The 16,229-nt window shown below is 39.1% G+C and overlaps 1 protein-coding gene across 1 annotated transcript in view; it reads right to left on the minus strand.

Moving 5' to 3' along the window:
• The window catches only part of usp6nl (USP6 N-terminal like), an 89,360-nt gene extending 81,227 nt beyond the window's left edge, over positions 1 to 8,133 (minus strand). Inside the window, exon 1 of the mRNA XM_083528395.1 lies at positions 7,990 to 8,133. The gene's annotated coding sequence lies outside the window, so the exon portion shown is untranslated. The remainder of the gene's footprint in view (positions 1 to 7,989) is intronic.
• Positions 8,134 to 16,229: the final 8,096 nt, after the last annotated feature.

A 16,229-nucleotide genomic window follows, 5' to 3' on the forward strand; every position in this document is an offset into this window, starting at 1 on the left:
ACTACACCAGACATCCCAGACTAGGCTCTATCCAGACTTTCCAAACTACGCTCCAGACATCCCAAACTACACTTCAGACAACCCAGACTACGCTCTATCCAGACATCCCAAATTACGCTCTATCCAGACATCGCAAACTACGCTCTATCCAGACATCGCAAACTACGCTCTATCCAGACATCGCAAACTACGCTCTATTAAAGACATCCCAAACTACGCTCTATCCAGACATCCCAAACTACGCTCTATCCAGACATCCCAAACTACGCTCTATCCAGACATCCCAAACTACACTTCAGACATCCCAGACTAGGCTCTATCCAGACATCCCAGACTACGCTCTATCCAGACATCCCAGACTACGCTCTATCCAGACGTCCCAAACTATGGTCTATCCAGACATCCCAAACTACGCTCTATCCAGACATCCCAAACTACGCTCCAGACATCCTCAACCAACATCAATACCTGAGCACACAAACACCTCTGCAGCTAAACAAACAGATCTTCACAGCCATGCTCCAAAACCTATTGGACAGCCTTTTCATAAGAGTGGAGAGTCTTTGGTGAGTTTATGACCCTACCAGAAAGGAGGACTAAACGTGGGGGTGTGTGTGTGTGTGTGTGTGTGTGTGTGTGTGTGTGTGTGTGTGTGTGTGTGTGTGTGTTAAGTCCCTTGATGACCTGCCCCCCCCCCCTACTCTGTATTCCTGCCTCATGCCCAGTGTTCCTGGGAAAAAAAAAACCTTCACCTTCACTGGGATGAAGTGCTTTCTGGTGGAGTGAGTGAGTTTGACAAAATGAGTGTGTACAACTATCCAGCCTGTCCTTGTGTTCAGCACAAAGACTCTAACACTAACACACACACACACACACACACACACACACACACACACACACACACACACACACACACACACACAGGGAGGAAGTGATCCTGCTCATCTTTTTCCTCATTCCACTTCACGGCTGACACTGACCCTGCACTGAACTACTCAGCGGTGTCAGTGTGTGTGCACGTGTGTGTGAGAAAATGCATTACAAGCCTGGACTAGTACTATTACACAAAAGCCCTTATTGCACTGCCAGTCTCGATGCGCACAAACCTACATTTTGCTCAAGGGTGTGTGTAAGTAACAACGCATCGTTCCTTCCACCTCTTCCGTCTAAGATTTAGCATTCTTCATAGAAAGCACACGACCAGGAAAACTTTATAAAAATATTGCACCTTGTACTGGAAATGAGGTTGGACTTTAACAGACCAGGTTCCTATAAAGCCGAATCATGATTCATCAAAGCTTCTACTCACTCACAGCATGTTTTGCAGTTACAGCTGACTGTCTGCATCAGCCGTGTTCATCACCACAGGCTACACTAGATCATCTCTCTGTCGATCCCAATTCTGTTTCCACAACCTCTTTCTCCTTATGCTCTCCTGCACTTCCTCATTCCACCACCATGTCTCTGTCTTCCTTTCTCTTTCTAGATGTCACACCAAGTAACTTTCTAGCAGTCTCCCTTATCACTTTTGCAGTAGTTGCCCAATCATCCAGCACCTCTTCACCACCACCGAGCTCCTGTCTGACCTCTTCCCTGAACCTAACACTACAGTCTTCCTCCTTCATTTTCCACCATCTTATTCTTCTTTCAGTCCTCACTCTCCTCTTCTTCTTCGCCTCCAAACCATCCTACAGACCAATATCCGATGCTGTCTAGCTACACTGTCCCCCGCCAACACCTTACAGTCTCCAATCTCCTTCAGGTTGCATCTCCTACATAGCACATAGTCCACCTGTGTGCACCTTCCTTCACTCTTATACGTCACCCTATGATCCTCCTTTATTTTTAAAACAACCATTGCATTTCCATCCTTTTAGCAAAATCTACCACGATCTGCCCTTCCACATTCCTCTCCTTAAATCGATACCTACCCATCACCTCCTCATCACCTCTGTTCCCTTCACCTACATGCCCAATCACTTCTTTCTTTCCTGCGTTCTCTCTCCACCACTTCATCCATCTCACTCCGGAATTATTCCTTCTCCTCCATCTCACAACCCACCTGTGGAGCATAAACACCTTTACTAACGCCCTTATAGCTGAATATACGGTGGCCGAGAAGTGCAAAACACATTAACAAATCAGAAAACACACTTAGCGATCATTGGACGAGACACCTGCCATTCAAAATATACAGGAAGTATGAAATCTAATAACTTTGTTTCTTGTACATGTGTAAAGTTCTCCGTTTACTTTAAACTATTTATTTATTTTTTTCGATTAGTGCACCTTTAAATATAAGAAAATAACTGAAGTAAACAGAAGCAAGCAGGGAGAAACTGGAATGCATTTGAAGCTACTTTGAGGAAGGACATTCATATGCAGTGATGTTGGAGATGCTGCAGTATATCGACATAAAGATTTAGTTTGTACACTTTAACAAATACATTCCATCTTTCTCCTGCTGCAGACTGTTACTTCAGACGCTTTATGGTCTGATATCCATAACTGGATTTACCCAAAGGTTTCCCATCTAAGAAATTTCTCTGTGAAGGACGTTACCTTTGGACTTGTAATGAACAATAACAAAGACGACTTCCTTGTTAATAATGTACTTCTGACGGGAAAATTTTATATACACAAATCGAAATACTTGAAAGTGAAACCAACGTTTTTTGCATATTATGATTAATTTCTTTCTTTCACAAAAGCCCTAAAAGTGATTAAATTCAATTGAGAAAAAATGCAATAAATCTTTTGTCTTTTATAGAAAAATATGATTTACAGAATAAACCATAGCGCTGTTTATTTTTTATCCTTTTTTATTACATTTTATTATTATTATTATTATTATTATTATTATAAATGTTATTTATCTATTTTTTTCCTCTTTCTCCAAAATATATGTATATATGTGTATTTTCATGCACCTGTTCTGTGTATTGAAATGTAAACTGTACTTGTTATCGCCACGTTGTTTGTATATGGCTAATTTCTTAATAATTTTTTTTTTTAAAGACTGTTGTACTTCCTGTATATCTTGAATGACACGTGTCATGTTCAATGATCGGTAAGTGTTTTATTCACAAACTATGCCTTTTCTTTTCAGTTTGTCTGAATTGTCGTCGTGTTTTTGGATTGTTCATTTGTTCCTGCACTTCTTGGCCACCGTATGAATGAGCACAAACCTCCAAAAATTTAGTGAAGCATCTTGGCAGAAGAGTGAAAGTTATCATAACGGTAAATTGGGACTAAATGGGAAATGTTCAAAAAGCACATACGAATGTTAAGGTCAGGGTTTGTCCATAAAATGTGTTGCAATAGAATATTTTTTTTATTTGTTATTACACAAGTAGAACAAAGCTGGTTTATGAGAAATTATAAATACAAACACAAAAAAATAAACACATTGTATATATATATATATTTACAGTACAGACCAGAAGTTTGGACACACCTTCTCATTCAAAGAGTTTTCTTTATTTTTATGACTATGAAAATTGTAGAGTCACACTGAAGGCATCAAGGGCTATTTGACCAAGAAGGAGAGTGATGGGGTGCTGATGGGGTGATGACCTGGCCTCCACAGTCACCGGACCTGAAAACCCAATCGAGATGGTTTAGGGGTGAGCTGGACCGCAGAGTGAAGGCAAAAGGGCCAACAAGTGCCAAGCATCTCTCGGGGAACTCCTTCAAGACTGTTGGAAGACCATTTCAGGTGACTACCTCTTGAAGCTCATCAAGAGAATGCCAAGAGTGTGCAAAGCAGTAATCAAAGCAAAAGTTGGCTACTTTGAAGAACCTAGAATATGACATTTTTCAGTAGTTTTACACTTTTTTGTTATGTATATAATTCCATATATAATTCCACGTGTTAATTCATAGTTTTGATGCCTTCAGTGTGAATCTACAATTTTCAAAGTCATGAAAATAAAGAAAACTCTTTGAATGAGAAGGTGTGTCCAAACTTTTGGTGTGTACTGTATATATCCTATATGTTGCTGTTGCTGAAGAATTGCCCCTCCAGATGTGTCTGTCTAGCAGTTAGCACACATGGAGGCTCGATGATGCCTTTTTTTTTTTTGTGGCAAATTGATCCATCCGGTTTATTAAAAGACAGCGCTGTCTGAAGAAACTAATGCACATATTCATCTTCTATTCATTCTTCTTTCCTCCAATACAGAATCATTTCGATCTCAAACTTAGACTTTCTTAGCTTGAACGAACTAAATTGTTTCACAAGTTGCCGTGAAAGCGCTTCCACGGTATGGCAGTCCATCGATCCTGCGAAGTTCGTTATTAGAGTTAGTCGTGCAAATACGAGACGAATTTCTTCCTGGGTTTTTATTACACAATAATTATAAACTGCAACAATCCTTTTCTAAAAATGCTATTTGCATAAATTATATGGGGGTGGTACAAAGTTTAGCAAATCCACTGATTTTTGATTTTCTAACAATAATATTTGACAAAAGGTTTATAGGACTGTGGTTATAAGACTGCGATGTTGTATGGTTTAGAGACAGTGGCATTGAGTAAAAGACAGGAGGTGGAGCTGGAGGTAGCAGAGCTGAAGATGTTGAGGTTTTCGTTGGGAGTGACGACGATGGACAGGATTAGAAATGAGTTTATTAGAGGGACAGCGCATGTAGGACGTTTTGGAGACAAGGTGAGGGAGGTGAGATTGAAATGGTTTGGACATGTTCAGAGGAGGGACATGGGGTATATCGGTAGGAGGATGCTGAGGATGGCGCTGCCAGGAAGGAGAAAAAGAGGAAGACCAGGGAGGAGGTACATGGATGTGGTGAGGGAAGACATGCAGGTAGTTGGGTTGAAAGAGGCAGATGTAGAGGACAGAGGGGTATGGAGACGGATGATCCGCTGTTGCGACCCCTAATGGGAGAAGCCGAAAAAAGAAGAAGATTTGAAAATGATTTTTTTTTTTTAAGCAGCACTTGGGGGCTTCTTTGAGAAACAGTTTTATCGCTTTGTAGTTTATTTGTTAAAGCGCTCTCCCCTGGACTTCTCGGAGATGTTTTATTTACACGCCTGCTACACGTTTGTGGTAAATCTTTAACCGTATACCGTTTTTATTTTATTACATCCGGTCGTTTTCACTTGGGCGTGGGCACAAAGCATTTCAACCCTCGGTAATTTATCCGCTGGAAGCCTAACAAACTGGTCATCCTGGAAAGTGAGGGCTGATCGGTGGCACGCCTGCGGCAGAGGGGGAAAAAAAAAACGCAGAGCTCAGCGAAACTGTACGACGGAGTGCGAGAGCGAGAAATAGTGCACGGATTAAAGGGAGCGATGCGGCACTGAATAATGAAGCGATGCCTGTGTAATCGATGGAGAAGTGAGGAAAAGGCGAAAGCAAGTAAATGAGTGCGAGTTCACTACCGAGGGATGGTATTCGAGATTCGGGCCAATACATTTCCCTCGTGCACGTTCCCCTGATGCAATAATATCAAATCGCATTACACTGCGGAGCTTCGGTGCACAAATGGTTCATGCTTATTGCATCAGGCGTGTCCTGGGTGCTCATTTGTACAAAATGATAACACCAAAGTACATTTGGAGTCTGGTTAGGGGAAATACCATCACCACCAAATAAAAACATTTGAGAGACTGGTTTTGGTCTGGACATTTTACTCTTTCTTTACTCAGACCCTATTGGCTATGGACGTGATTTGGTCCTGAAAGAAGTGGTCTTGAAGTCTTGAATAAAAAGACAATAGTGAGTAAAGGAAGAACTGCCAAATGGACCAGCATTAGTGTACTCATGGTAGTGCACTACTGAGTAAATGAGCGGTGGTGCTGCATTACAGAATAAGTGCACTACTAAGTCAAATATACGTAGTGCACTAGTTTCCTTTCAGAGACAGGAGCAGATAAGGAATGAAAGATTGCCACACCTGCTAATGAACTACATTTGATCAGGTTCAGAAGTGTTTAAGCAGTTGTGAAAGAACTGCTGTCAAAGTTTAGTGCTAATTTATTTGAGTTAACAATGAAAAAAAAAAAAAAAAGTAAATTAACATAAGAAATTCAAATCAGGGCGGTATTTGTTGTAAGCAGCGTTTGGTTATCAATTTATAGAATGCGAGTCAGGTGAATGATTCACCGGTAACATGACACGAGGCGGTTCTTCTGCATCAGCGACGTCTCTTCAAAGCAGACTGATGTTTCAGAATGTGTTCGTCCCCAAAAGCCTGGAGTACAACAAGGAATGTCTGCAGGCAGCAGTGAAGCATGGTGGAGGTTGGGGATTTGATCAGGATTAATAATAGTGTTCTCGATTCTGAGAAATACAGACAGATACTTATCCATCATGCAGTAGCATCAGGAGGCATGCCTACATTCACAGAAGATCTGTGGTTATTTCTTTAAGATGTTTGGAACAACCCACCTACCGAGTTCCTTTAAACACTGGGTGCAAGTGTACCATGAAGAACTGAGGCAGAGGATTTTTACACCAAATACTGTTTTGATTTGGCTTTATCTTCTTTTCATTTACTTTCCATTTTTTAATTTGATAAAAAAAAAAAGGTTATCAAATTATTTGAAGTTTTTGATATAAAACCTGTTTAATAAATTAACAACAAAATAAAAAATAAAATGCACTACCTACTGAGTCTGTACTCAAATAAACAGTCCAAATCAAAACATGTTAAGTGTTTACACTTTATAAACACAAATAAAAATTTTAGCAACACAACAACCCAACACAAGACAAATCCTACACAACAACAACCCAAGACAAGTCCTACACAACACATCAACCCAACAAAAGACAAATCCTACAAAACACAACCCAACACAAGAAAAATCCTACACACCAACCCAAAAAAAACAACCCAAGACAAATCCTACACAACACAACAACCCAAGAATAATCCTACACAACAACCCAAAAAAACCAACAACCCAACCCAACCCAAGACAAATCCTACAAAACACAACAACCCAACCCAAGACAAATCCTACAAAACACAACAACCCAACCCAAGACAAATCCTACAAAACACAACAACCCAACCCAAGACAAATCCTACAAAACACAACAACCCAACCCAAGACAAATCCTACAAAACACAACAACCCAACACAAGACAAATCCTACAAAACACAACAACCCAACACAAGACAAATCCTACAAAACAACAACCCAACACAAGACAAATCCTACAAAACACAACAACCCAACACAAGACAAATCCTACAAAACACAACAACCCAACACAAGACAAATCCTACAAAACACAACAACCCAACACAAGACAAATCCTACAAAACACAACAACCCAAAAAAAACCAACCCAAGAAAAATTATTCACAACAACCACCAACCCAAGATAAATCCTACACAACACCCCAAAACCAACCCAACACAAATCCTACACAACAACCCAACACAAATCCTACACAACACCCCAAAACCAACCCAACACAAATCCTACACAACACCCCAAAACTAACCCAACACAACTCCTACACAACCCAACACAAGACAAGACAAATCCTACACAACACAACTTCCACATCCCCTACTGTCCTAAGCTCTCCACTCTTCGCTCCGACTCTGTTTGAGTGACAGCCCGCGCGGACTAATCAGCACACACTATCGCTGATCTCCGACTAATGGCGCGCAGTCATTTCTGTTTACGACCCGCCTCTCAGTTTCCGGACTATGCCGCTGTCCCGAGTGTTTGGCTAGAACACTTGGCTAGGCCCCAATAAACCAAACCATACAAGAACGTCTTGCACCAAATATATCAATATCAAGCAGACAAAATGTACCGAATCCGCGCAGGTCATGTTTCCCCTGCAGGAAGAGAATAAAAGCTATCTGAATGTTTATTCCGCTTTGGAAAGCGCGGTTAGCTGGGCTATAGGCGTCCTGCTGTAAGCACCGCAATCAGTCTGGCTCTCAGCAGAGTTGCATTTTCTCCCAATAAACCGTTCGGATAAACAAATAAACTGCTTTACCTTTTGTCACCTCCGGTACCATCTATTCGATTCATTTGCGCGCAGTTTGAAGCAGTGGCCATTGTGCCCCGGACCAGGAAATCGGCGCTTCGTACCCAATGGAGTAAAGAGTTGGGAAAGTCAGTATGGAAAGCCCTAAGGGTCAAGACTCATGCAAACTTCAAACCAGGTGGAGATCCGCGCGCCACGCCCACTTCTCCACTCATCCATACAAGAACTTACTCTGATTCCATCCCCATAGGTTCATAGCTTCATTTCATTCAGCTTCATTTCAGCTTCATAGCTTCATTACACATTCAGTTCAATTGATTTTTATTTGCATAGTCCCTATAAGTTTGTTTCTTATTATTTTAAGTTTATCCCTAATGAGCGAGCCAGAGGTAGCTGTGGCAAAGAAAACCTCCTGAGAAAGAAACCTTGAGAGAAACCAGACTCAGAAGGAAACCCATCCATATCTGTGGGTCACCGATAGTCCGTTCATCACGGTTCATTCATCGATGAGATGTGCCGATCAGTGATAGGTGCTCACACAATTTATCATTTTAATTGTAGAGCATTTTTGACAATGGATATTGTCCCAAAGCAGCGTTAGAAAAATAATGACACTGTTTAAAGTAAAACCATCACCCAAAGAGTGTTGTAATGCACTTAAGGGAAAAAAAACAACGATTGACTGCTGCGACTTGCCCTATTCAGACTCGTAGAACGTGTATCATTGACCCTCAAGTGGTATTGTTTCTCGTACACTTGGGACAAATAGGAATTTCCAAGCCTATAAATTCATCCATATTAAGTGAACCAGTGACAAGTGAGGAAAAACTCCATAAAAGGGTATGAGGAAGAAACCTTGAGAGGAACCAGACTCAAAAGGGAACTCATGGTCATTTGAGTGGCACCAAAATGTCTATTTATCACAGTTCCATCACTGTTGAGGTGTACTGGTCAGTGATGGAAGCTTAAATGCAAAAGCGTTCATGTGCAAACTGCAGTCCTAAGCCATTTTAGTAGACTGTTTATCCATCCTCATAGTCCTTCAGCTTGAATTTATCCAGAAGCATTAAGATGAATCGGACTGATCTTAAGAGAGGGGAAGAAAAAAACAGGAACACAGGTACAATGGTATCTCAGGAGCATGCTTTATTTAACAGAGAGAGAAAGAGAGAGAGAGAGAGAGAGAGAGAGAGAGAGAGAGAGAGAGAGAGAGAGAGAGAGAAGGAAAGTAGACGGCGTGGCAGGGAAAGAGAATTCCCTCATCGGAATTTCCTCAACGATGTAATGCACTGAAGAAAAAGAACACGTTCGAATTGCTGCTGTCTTCCTTATTCTTTAAAGCTTCTCATAAACTCGGTTGCCATGCGAACGCGATTAGAGGAACCGGTAAAAACAAGCGGTCGGGTTCATGGGTTCATCCTGTCGTTGTTATATTGATGTGTGTTACTAAAAAAAAATCAGGCATAAAAATAAATGCATCACAGACAAGCCGGACCCTCTACCCCACCATTCCTAGTTGATAAACGAATCCAATTTAAATATAGAGTTATCACTACCACTGGTACCACAACTGTTAGTGATTCCATGCTCTGGGTGGCATATGTGTACTGCACAACATGTGTATGTTACAGTTCATCATAATCAAATGTTACCACTATAAATACAGTAACGTCTGCAATAATGTGTCGTGCAGATCGTGCATAAATGAATGACATCCTGCCATTGTAGGTGATCAAATGGATGTTTAATGACATGAGTCTGAAATAGGAGACCCACATGACAATGTCCCTGTGCACAAAGTCAGCTGGGTTGGGCAGAAAGCTCTTGAGTGGCCTGTTATAGATCTATAAATCCTATTAAACACCTTTAGGATGAATCGGACTGCTGAATGCACCTCCAGGCCTCCTCACCTCACATACATCAGTACTCAGCCGACATCATTCTCCACAAGCAAACTCCAATATCTAGTGGAACATCTTCCCAGAAGAATGGAGGGGATTTGCATGCTTTTTGGATACACATTGTAACAACTTTCAGATACCGCGCATGTATTATAGCACAGTCAAAGCAAAACTCTGAATACTGAAAAAATCTGAAATCAAGCTTGGAGTTTCTCAACTCCCAACTGGTTCATTCAGAAGCTTTAATAAACACAAACCTAAATGAAATAGACCCGAGCTTCATCTACTAGCTGACGATCCAAATTTCAGATATTATTAAAACACTCCCTAATTATCTATCTGTCTGTTTGTCCAACTTAATGAGCTCTTAATGAGATTTGAAAACTCATGGCATGCTCACATTTGCTGACTAGTGCTTTTAAATATATATATATATATATATATATATTTGCTACAATATTACTCTAATGCTTTTACTGTCAAACAAAATTACCCTGATGTAATACCACTGTTGTAATTATTATTTTATTATTAATTATCTTCAGAATTATCCATTACATTAACATAAATAAAATAACGACACAGACATAAAATAATGACGAAGACAACGACAGTTACAACACTATTTCTAATAATGCAGTAATAAGTAACATTAACATTCTTTTTAATTATTATTGATTTTGCTGTTGTTCTTTTGCTGTCTGGTGATGATTAATTATTGTTATTATTTTATTGTATTACTTTAATACAAGCAATATTGAAGCACTTTATGTAGCATCTTAGGTGGAAGATCAGAAATGGCCCACTCTTGAATATTAACGTTACGCCTCCGCCTAGTGGCCAATATTCCTTATTACATCAGTATCGAATATATTACTCCAATTAAAAGTAAGTGGTTAGTGTTATGTATTGTTAATATTTTTTTTTTTTAATGTATTGTTGTTTTTTAAATGATCGTATTATTTATTCTATTTTTTCTCATGAAAAATTATCTCAATTGCTTTTTTTAATATAAGCGATATTGAAAGTCAAGCATCATATGACATGCAATCACAAGTTTTAAACAAATCTGAACGTCACTGATTTATGCATCGAAAATTAAATGTAGAATGCATTTCTCACATTAATGTGTAAACACGTTTCCCAACAGTTTGGCTTTAGACGAGGTAGTACTGTAAAATGTCTTCAGCCTACTGAAAATGTGTCATGAATAGATCATATGAATAGCTTGATGTATAGAGGATTTAGTGTATAAAGATGCAAGAACTGTCCAGGGCACCAGGATCCATATGAAGACATTGAATAATATTTGTGTTAAAACAATACACACATTTGTTTGAGAAAAAAGATCTATATTATCTATTTATAAAAAAATAAAAAATAAAAAATCTAAATTGCAGTGCTGTGAAATTACAATGAACCGTGATCATTAAATATTATTATTTATATTAGTAATTATTATAAATATTATTAATAGTAGAAGAAAAAGAAGGAAGTAGATTATTAATAACGTGCCCTTTTGTCAAATCTTTTCAAACAGTCACCAGGTTGACTAAATACTCTTTAAGGTTACTGTCCCTTTCTGTACAACACTAAAAGACACTTGTAGTGTGATTTATCTGGCACTGAGCACAAAATGGAGAGAGGATGGCAATAGTATCTTTCTAAACAGATTCCTGTTCAGACTCTTTTGCGTATCAGGACTCAAATTTGAACTCTTCAGATGAGAATCATTAGATGACCTGTGCGTCTTTTGAGGTCCAGAATTCGGACACTGCTGTACTTATGAACAGAGTCTCTTTTTTTTGTAGATGCCAGATTTTTGTATTTTAAGTAAATGCTAATATATGCGTGCAGATGCAGATTTGAAAAATATCAGCATCTTTTTACATGCCATGAATTTTTAGAGCATTTCTTAGAAAATGCTTCCTTCGTTTGTGAATTATTATTATTTGTTGAAAACGCCTCAGTGAATCAGTCTTTATATATATGTGAGGATGTGTAAGAACATTAGCATTTTTTGATATCCTTTTAAACATGCTAGAGGGAATTTGAACACTTTGCTGTCTTCAGTAAAATATTTCAAGTGAATTGAATTTTTGGTAAATTATTTTGCTTGAAGTCTCTTTCGCCGTACTCTTTAGTATGCTATTTAAAGTATAAGACTACAATTTTATTTGCTTTTTGAAATATTCATGTGTACTTGAAATCTTGCTATCATTTGAAAAAAAAATACAAGGATAGAATAATTTTAAGTTGTTGTATCTTTTGTAAAATAAATAAATAATATAATAAAAATTCAATACAATCGGGTGTAGTCTGATGTAAAGCCTGATACTTTAGTATCAGGGTCCCCAAACCATGGCCACCCACACTTGGACTGGCCCTCTAAACAATGCCATATTTTAAAATTTTTATTCTAAATATATGTTTCATTCATTTCAAATCTTATAATAAACGTTGGCTTTCAAACTAAATTTCCCTTATTTATTAATAGAAGTCAAGGCACCGCTAGTTTGTTGCTGTAACTAACAGCTAGCCACAAAGGTCCATACAGTTTTTTCCGACTTCCAGTCTGCTGTTATTATGAGAGTGGCCTCTAGAGGCAAATCACTGTTTTGTTTTTACAGGCAAAACTGCATGCTGCATGGAGAGCACTACAGTCGAACCCACTTATCTCGACCTCGGTTAACTCGCCAACCCTATTAAGTCGACGTTTTTGAAGTGGAACCGCCAAATTCTCGCTTTGTCTTAGCATTTTTTAATCAGTTATGTAGATTTTTTTAATGCCGGTTATGTCAGGAATCCCCCTGCCATGCCCCCTTCGGCGGCGGCATTCCCCGAAGCACCCTGCTTCTTCTCCCGTGCGGGCGAGCTCGTCGCAGTCATGCTGATCACACACACCTGACTCTCATTTACTCACTCATCCCATCTCCTATTTAAGCCCCTCACCTCCACACACTCGCGGTCCGTTATTGGTTGTGCATGATCGTATGTGTTAGTTCATGTCGGTCTGTGTAATCGCGTATACGTATCCCGCTACGTACCCTTCTTCTCGGACTCCGCATTCTCTCAACGGCCCCCCGGATTACCCCGATCCTGCTGTTTTCCATGTTCACGCTGTCTGCACCACGTTTATCCGTTGCTGCCCAGCGCTGCGCTTTCCATAGCGCAGATCCGTGGATTCTCTACACGAACTGTCTCTGCTTTCACAGAACTTCGTGGACCGCGCTCCCGGAGCACACCACTGAATATTACTGCTTCTCTACAAGTATTGGTGGATTATCTCCTGAGTATTCTCAATAAACTTTTTTTGCGTTTACTTTGGCTTCCGCCTCCTTATCCGCATTACAGGTTATCTCGATCCGCGTGACCAATCAAACAAACCGCGGCAACGCTGTTGTGTAAAAAAACCTCCAAAAACACGTGCATGCACATTCTCATTTATTAACGCACATCATGTACATAAAGAAATTTCAAGCACGTTAATATATTGCCGCCATATTGGTTTTCGTTTGTCTCGATCATCGGTTATCTCGACGCTTTTTGCCGTCCCCTAGGCCGGCGACATCACTGGGTTCCACTGTATATTCTTCTTCTTCTTCTTTTGCCTGCTCCAATTAGGGGTTTGTTTGTTTGTTTGTGCAATTCATCGGTTGATTGATCATTTATTGGCAAGTATGATCTATTGTTATCAGTAAAATTCATTATTGGTCCACCTCTAGTTATTAACATAGTCTAATTATTCGTTAGACTCAGAATGCTCTGTTAATAAGCCCTATCTCTTGAAAGGTAATGCTTATTGGTCTGTACGGTGCACAAAAACATAATAAACTAATCTAGCATAAGGAGGCATAATAAATACATTTAAAATTCATAATAAGTACTTCACAATAATACTGGTAGTCAAGCTGGCCTATGTTATTTTTTGTTACAGCCCTCTATTAAAGAAAGGAAAAACTATGTGGGCCTCAAAGAAAAAAGTTGATAAGGGAATTTGGTCATTAAGAGGGAATGTTACATTTACATTCATGAGCAGGAAGAATCAAATGTTTGATGTAAGACTTAACACATACATAAACACACACAAAAAAATGAACATCTGGGTACACAATATAGTCATAAAAATAATGTTATGATATATAAAATATTAGTGATTATGCAGTTATACACCTGCCACACCTGATGAAACCCTTTAAAGGCCTGATAGGTTGATAGAGCAAGGAGAGATCTACAATATTTAATTCTCTTATTTAAATTTTGATTATTTCTTGACCACTAAGTAAAACTTAGTATCTTTCTTTCTCTCTTTGTCTCACCACCTACTTATATTCCAGTCATGAAAACCCTTTAATTAACTAAACAGCAATGGTCTCATCTTACCTTAGGGACGTCTAATCTATCACAATGTATTAATGCATGGTGGTGCTCCATCTCTTGAAACTGGCCTACTCTCTGTTTAGTTTCGCATGCTCTCCTCTTCCCTTGTGGACACCTCCCACTTCTCAGAAACAGGTGTAGGTGACCTGGCCACACTAAATAATACACTGGGTGTGAATGAGTGTGTTTGTGTGAAAGCCTGATTCCCAGTGAGGGTCCAGGGATGTGCTTGACTCTAACAAGGACACAGAACATGAATGAACATTCATGAATAAAAACTATGCAAATGAATTCTCAGGAGGAAAATCTGAATCACTCATATGTGTACTGGAGAAAAAGTGTGTGTGTTGTTGGGAATGTTGTGAAAAGTGGTCAATTTATTGCAATATCTTTTCAATTAGAAAACATTTGAATGAGGATTACATATTTAGAAACAAAGAGCACTGGATTTCCTCAACCTCCTCAATGATAAACTCAGTAACATCTTACTAATACACCGCTTTTCATTTGAACAAGCGAACAAATAGAAAACACAATAAAAACTGTCAGGTTCTGCCTGCAAAAGCAGAAAACAGATTGATCAAGGTCCATAAAAAAACTCCCACCAGCCAGTGTTTGTGGAGATTTGTTCTCATTCATCTGCAAGGGCGTTAGTAAAGTCAGGTACTGATGTAGGTGAGAAGACCTGGGCTGCAGTCGGTGTTTCAATTCATCCCAATGGTCCGAAATAGGATTGAGATCAGAGCTCAATAGCAGGCCATCTAAGATCTTCCAGTCATGTACCTCATGTAAAGCATATCTTTCACTCTACTGAATCCAAAGACAATCTATCCAGTTATGTGCTTCCAACTTTGTGGCAACAGTTTGGGTAAAAGAACTGTATATGGTTGGATAAGTATAGGGTCCCAATAATTTTGTTCATATTGTGTATCTGTATATCTGTGTATACAATAAAATAATAATCAATCACAGTCATTTATATATATATACTTATATATATATATATATATATAAGACCCACCAAAAAATTCAGACTTTGGATGCACTCCCGCAGCCTCTATGGTACCCTTAATGAATTCATCTAGACAGTATGTCACTTAAATGCAAGAATGTGTCTATAAAATTTGAATGAACATTTTAAAATATTATTCCTAGCGTACCTGTACATTCGGTCCTGCTGAGGATTCCCGCAAATTTTAAGATAATCCGCAACTTGTTGTTAGTTATATATATATATATATAGCATATTGTACTATATTGAATTCCATGCATTCCACTATTTTATATATACACAAACATACAGACTATATAGACTACTATACTGGTTCCCTGGTAGTCTAGTGGTTAGGATTCTGTGCTCTCACCGCTGCGGCCTGGGTTCGATCCCCGGTCAGGGAACCAACCCCAGCCATTAGGGTTGCACAAGCCGTGCACTCTTAGTGCCAGTCCCAAGCCAGGATAAATGGGGAGGGTTGCATTAGGAAGGGAATCCAGCATAAAAACATGTGCCAAATCAAACATGCGGATCATGAATACGGACCCCTAATGGGAGAAGCCGAAAGTAAGTTTTTATTAGTATTATTTACTATATTCTAAGCTATATAAAAGTGAGTTTTAAGAAAAAAGTATTCTCCGATTGAACGCTGACACTGTGACATCTTCCCAATTACTGTAGCAAACAAGCTGCACATCACTGAAGTGATATGACATGTAATTTGCACCTTTTGTTCCAACATTGGCTGTGTGCGCGCTTCCTAGATTGTGTGAATGTGAACCCTGTGATATTCTTTGTAAAATGTTTGTATATATTTGCACAGTGGTGTCTTTAAAAGAAAAGAAAACATAACAAACGCTTGAGCGATTCTGAACTCTGGCGTCTTTTGTGAAATATTCACACGCATTTTGATCTCTTATCTTTTGTTGCATTGGGTTTTTTTTTGTGCATTTAATCTCTGGCATCCTTTATAA

This window comes from Silurus aristotelis (assembly GCF_946808225.1).
Source record: "Silurus aristotelis genome assembly, chromosome: 24".
Taxonomy (NCBI): domain Eukaryota; kingdom Metazoa; phylum Chordata; class Actinopteri; order Siluriformes; family Siluridae; genus Silurus; species Silurus aristotelis.